The 6364-nt window shown below is 29.8% G+C and overlaps 1 long non-coding RNA gene across 1 annotated transcript; it reads right to left on the reverse strand.

Moving 5' to 3' along the window:
• Window positions 1–2220: 2220 nt before the first annotated feature.
• On the reverse strand, window positions 2221–4928 carry LOC117907300. Its single transcript, XR_004649982.1, has 2 exons — window positions 4177–4928; window positions 2221–2477 (listed from the first exon to the last, which is right to left on the reverse strand). It is a non-coding gene; the product is annotated as an uncharacterized LOC117907300 (long non-coding RNA).
• Window positions 4929–6364: the final 1436 nt, after the last annotated feature.

Raw genomic sequence — 6364 nt, forward strand, 5'->3', positions numbered from 1 at the left:
GAAATGATAATGTCTCTTCTCAAGGTAAAATTTCTAGCTCATAAAATTTGATAATTAAATCCTAAAGCTAAAATTAATGTGTAGAGAGTACATGATTCATAATCGAATACAATAATTCATGGTTTGCCAACTTAACCATCTTTATTAGAGTTAGAAAGACTAATATTAGCTAATCAAGATGTTCAACTAAGCATATCAGCCGAAGTTCATCCAAAATTGAAGAGGGAGTTCTCTTTTTACAGAAAAAGCAAAATAAATAAATAAGTAAATAAAGATAACAAAATGCTTTGAGACAAAAGAAAGAATAGAAAATGAACCAAGAAAGGTAGTAAGAAAGAAGTTGGCAGATAGAGTTTGAGAAGAAAAATATGAAATGCACTACAAAGAATTAAAATAGAACAATGTTGAATGCTTCCACTATGGTAAGAAAATGTTAGCCAAAGAAAAAAATCAACTAAAATTAAACGCATATGCTAATCACGCAGTAAGACTATGTTTGGTTTCCAGAAAGTTCTAAGGAAAGAAAAAATGTGCTAAGAAAAATGGTTTTCTTTGTTAGTATTTAACGCGGAAATTAACACACAAATTCAAGATCATTGAATTCAACACATCTCAAGAAAATTAAAGAATTGATTACATACCGTTTGAAGAACACGCGGCCATGTTAAATCGAGAGATCCCCTTCAATTTATAAACCTTAAATTCTTGATCTCTTCTTCTCCTTATCAAATTTTAATACACAGAATTATTTCCTTTAATTGATGGAAGAGAACTTACTTACAAAAGGGGTTTTGTATCTTTCTTTTATAGATAGGAGAAGAGAGCCAAGAATAACCGTTCAGAAAACTGTTCTGAATGTGTTATTCTAATAACTGTTTTATTCTTATTTACCCACTCCATCAAAGGGTAAATATCCTTCCAACAGTTATTAACTATTTTGGGCATTATTTTAATTGGCTAAAAAAACTTTTATAAGTGGATAAAAAAAATTAAAACACTAGGTTAGTGGGCCACCCACTTAATTTTAATGTGAAAATAACATTCTCCCACTTAGCCCACTAAACCGATTATGAAAACTATAATATATATACTTTTATATATAAAATATATATTGGAAAATAAATTTGACATGTGATCACGATTTCAATAAACTTAGCCATCACGTCCAAAATCATATACCATAATACTAAATCAGTTTAGATCATAAATGCGAGTCATGGCAGTCACATAACCATAATGTCATGTTTCATTCCATGCACCACACATCAATAACCGTAACTAACCCAGTTCTTAATGCCAAACAGGCCTTGTAATTTGTCTTGTCAGGACAATTCTTGTTTATCAAACAATAAAACGTGCACCCATAATTGAAAACAAGAATAAACATAAACAATCTTTAATGCACAAATTGTCAATTACATAACCACCATTTATTATCATACATATTATGGATTCCTCAAAAGACCCATCCTCATAACATGTCCCAAATATGCCTTTGGAGGTAATCCTTTAGTTAATGGATTGGCAACCATAAGTGTGGTCCTAATATTTTCAATTGACACTTGTTGTTTCTGGACTCTTTCATTAACAACTAAATACTTTAAATCTATATGTTTTGATCCACTAGAAAATTTGTCATTCTTAGAGAAGAAAACAGCTGTGGTGTTATCACAATATATTCTCAAAGGTTTAGCAATAGAGTCGACAACACCAAGTCTTGAGATAAAATTCTGCAACCATAAAGCATGACTTGAGGCTTCAAAACAAGCAACAAACTCGGCCTCCATCGTGGATCACTACAAGAAAAATGGGAAACAATGACATTTTTAAGCGTTAAGAAAGGTAAAAGATGACGCTTCTCTAAAGCGTCCTCTTCAGCCCTGTCATTATATGTCTTAAGCAACAATGACACTTTTAGGAATCGCCATCTTTGATAAATACTTTCAATGACGTTTAAAGAAGCATCATCCTTGGATAATGTTAACAACGACACTCGTAAGAAGCATCAACTTTAAACATTTTCTAGTGATATCATTTTTATGAAATAAGCAATCTTGACATTTATAGAAGTGTCATATTTAATAGATTTTATCCATGACACATTATTTTATATCCTATTATTAAAATAATGGTTTCCTATATAATTAAATAAAAATTAAAAAAGCCCCAAAATTAAACTAAATTTTACTAATAAAAATATTTTCAAATATTGATATACAATTCAAACCATTAATGTAACTTCATACTTACATACAATAATTACATACAAATTTGTTAATCATATCAAAATATTTCAATAACAATTTCTAATTCTACAAAAGAACAAATATTAGTGCAACAACTATTAAGATCTATATTCTATAAAAAATAAGATCATCCTCCAAATGACTTTGATGTAATCTTCATGGTTTTCGGCATCACTACCTCCTTCAACATTATGATTTCTTGTCTTTTGGCCAACCAATTTCCTTTGAAACCTATAAACAAATACAAGGAGAATAAAAAATCTCTCAATTATAAATGCAAAAACCAAAAAGTGCAATTCAAACTAAAACTCTCACAAAAATCTTAAAGGAAAAAAAAACACAAGAACCAATATAAAATGAAAAGTAGAAAATTTTGAGAAAATTAAACAATAGAAAAAACACTAGTTCTTTCTTTTTCTTTTCTTTTTTTATTTTAGTTTAGGTGATTCAAGAGCAATAGAAAAATAAATTTCTAAATGGGGTTTTGAGTTATTTACCAAGAACTAAACTGTAAAGAGCATTATTAGTTGATTTTCTCCAATAAAATATATTTTATTCATCATTCTTCTACCTAAAAACAAAAAATCAAATATATAATCCAAAGGACAAAACGTAAATAAAGTTTCAAAGGGAAATTTTATATATTATGGGAAAAAGTAAGAAAAAAATATTAAGGAAAAAAGTAGAAAAAATGTCTAAAGATTTTTCTCTCAATTTTCATTGAATAGAGGTAGGAAATATGCATTCATCTTAAATTTAATAATTTTCCCATGGACAACCAAGCAATCTTACATTTTTTTTTCCTTCTCTTTTTCCTCTTTCTCCCATTTCCCTCAAGCTTTCCATGAACAACCAAACAATCTTATATTTTCTTTCCTTCTTTTTTTTCCTCTTTCAACCTTTCCCTCAATCTTTCCATTAACAAATTAACATAGTCTTCATATGTCTTCCTCTCTATCTTTCTTTCTCTTACAACTCCATCTCTCATTTTCTTCACTCTTTTTATCAAAGATATCTAACCGAACAACCCTCACTTCTTGCCTTTTGCCTAGCACCCAAAACAACTCTCCTTCTCTCACAGCTCCTTCCCTCAATTTTCTTCCCTCCCTCTATCAAAAATCTTTAATTGAATAACCCTTGTTCTCTTGTTTCCTCTTACCTAGAAAATTCTCACCCTTTCTTCACACTTCTACTCTCCTAAAAGAAAAATCCCAGCCTCTCTTCTCTTCAACGAATCACCATTTTTCACTCCCAAAACCAACTCCAAAATAACAAGGTACAACTTGAACCAAATGAAATCAAACCACAAAAACTCAAACCAACTTGTGAAATCAATAAAACATGAGGTAATTCATGCATGGTAGGTTATGCAAAATATTAAAATATTAATGGAATTACTATTTTTACTTATCATATAATTGAGAATATATGATTAAAGAAGTGTCAAAATGAATTTTTTTTATTTTTATTTTTTTTTACAAGAATAGAATAAGAATCTAAGTCATCATGGTGATGGATTTGAATCAAGCACTTCAAACTAACTCAAAAGTTCAGTGGCTTTATTACCTCCCATGAACTTCTCAAGCTCTTCAAGAATGCCTTTAAGGGAAGAAATAATAAAACTAATAATAAAAATAATAAGCTAAACAATTGATTTAAGCACTTGGCTTCTCATGGACTAAGCATCGAACACTTGGTGGATGCAATATATCTATAATTTGTCAACTGATTGAGAATATCTATAATTTGAACCAATTAAGATCTTCATCTGGTTGATTAAATAAAAGAAGAAACTGCTCTAATTTGTTAGTTAGCAAAGCAGGTGACATGAAAAGTAGACAAATTTGATTTATATCAAAAATAGTAAATCACTATAAGATAAACACTAGATAAATCCAAAATTAAATCCAGAATAATGGAGAGATCTCACCAAACATAACCATTGTTCTTGGACTGAAATACCATTTTTCCAAACTCCAAATCCAATCTCCACTGTTAGAATGAAGATCAATGTGTCCTGAATGTGCTCCTAAAATTGCAACTCAATCGGACTACGAATTGATCTCGATCAAAGCTAATGATCAAAACAGTCCAGAGAGAAAAGCCCACCAAAACAAAGGTTCTATTTTTGGTTGAAAGATGACTTTCCAAAACTCTAAATCTGATCTTCACCGTTCAAATTGAATATTAATGAGCTTTGAACCTCTCCTTCAAATTTCAGCTCCATCAGACCATGGACAAAGCGGCATCGGACCTTTGATAATATCTGGGCATGATGAAAAAAATCTGCGTTTTTCTCTCTTCTCCTCTTTCTCTTTAATGACTGTCTGAAACTCCAAATCCGATCTCCATCGTTCATATTGAAGATACATGAGCCACGAACCTCTCCTCCAAATTTCAACTCGATAGGACCACGGACGAAGCGGGATCAGACATTTGATGAAATCTGAGCATGATGAGAAAAACCTGTGTTTTCTCTCTTCTCCTCTTTCTTTCTAATGACTTTCCGAAACTCCAAACCCGATCTTTACCGTTCAGATTGAAGATAAATGAGTCATGAAACTCTCCTCCAAATTTCAGCTCGATCAGACCATGGACGAAGTGGGATCAGACCTTTGATGAAATCTGGGCATGATGGGAAAAACCTGCGTTTTTCTCTCTTCTCTTTTTTCTCTCTAAAAACGGTGGCTCTCTCCCTTCTTTCTTGTCTTCCAAAAGTTAGGGTTTTCAATGGAGAGTGAAAATTTAGGGTTTTCAGTAAAGAAAATGGTAAAGGCTTATTGAAGTATGAAATATGTCTTTTTCGTCCCTTCTTTTCTCTTTTTATAGGACTTTATAACAAATTCCAAAATACCACGCATGTCCTTTTTCAATAAATTAAAATTAGTATTCTTTATTTCATCTTCCAATAATAATTTTTATATATTGAACTCATAATGAATTTATATTGTTTAATTATTTGATATTTTAGGTTGATGTTGGTTTAATTTGAATATTGATATTTAAAAAAAACTAATTTAATAGAATGAGCTTATTTCCCATAAATATTAGAAAATTTTTATAAATATTCTTATTGCATTTAGTTTTATTGTGAGTCTAATCATCATTAAATTAATTTAAATATTAATTTATTTCATTTTAGTTAAATAATTTCAAATTTATATTCATTAACTATAAAACCTTCTCAAATAATGGGTTAAACCCAATAAATGTGGCCCAAGGCCCAAACAAGTGCTCAAAATAGGGCACTTTTTTGTGGTCCACACATAAATTAACAAATTATTTTTAAATGAAATATAAGATAATTTCTAATTTAATAAAAATGAAAAATAGTTTATGAAAATAGATTGTATTGATACAAACTATATATAAAAAAAAATCAATATCAAATAATAAAAAAATAATTTATTAGGATTTATTTTATTTATATCCATTTTTTTAAAAAAAAACCTTAATGTAGCAACTTTATGTCATTAATATTAGTGTCAATTTACCATAATTAATTTATAGAATAAAATTCTAATATCAAAATTTGTATAAGTTAACTTAAAAACAAAAATTTTAAAAGTCAATACAACTATGATACTTCTTAGAAGCGTGATTACATACCCATCAAATAATGATGCTTATAATAAGTGTCAAGGTAAATAATAAAACTATAACACTTCTTATAAGCGTCATTATATACACAGTTATAAGGAAAAATACCACATCAAATAATGACACTTATAATAAGTGTCAAGGTAAATAATACAATTATGACACTTCTTATAAGCGTCATTATATACCCTTCAATAATGACGCTTTTAGAAAGCGTCATAAAATAAAGCGTCATTGTTTCCCATTTTTCTTGTAGTGGATGAAGCAATAATTGATTGTTTTTCACTCTTCCACGATATTGCCCCATTTGCCAGCATAAAGACAAATCCTGAAGTTGACTTTAAGCTATCGAGACAACCACCATAATCAGAATCCGAGTAACCGACAATCTCTAATTGTTCTGATCTTTTATATGTGAGCATATAATCCTTTGTCCCTTGTAAGTACCTCATCACCTTTTTTGCAGCTTTCCAGTGTTCGAGTCCTGGATCACTTTGGTATCTTCCTAACATGCCAAC

This window comes from Vitis riparia, chromosome 18 (genome assembly GCF_004353265.1).
Source record: "Vitis riparia cultivar Riparia Gloire de Montpellier isolate 1030 chromosome 18, EGFV_Vit.rip_1.0, whole genome shotgun sequence".
NCBI lineage: Eukaryota > Viridiplantae > Streptophyta > Magnoliopsida > Vitales > Vitaceae > Vitis > Vitis riparia.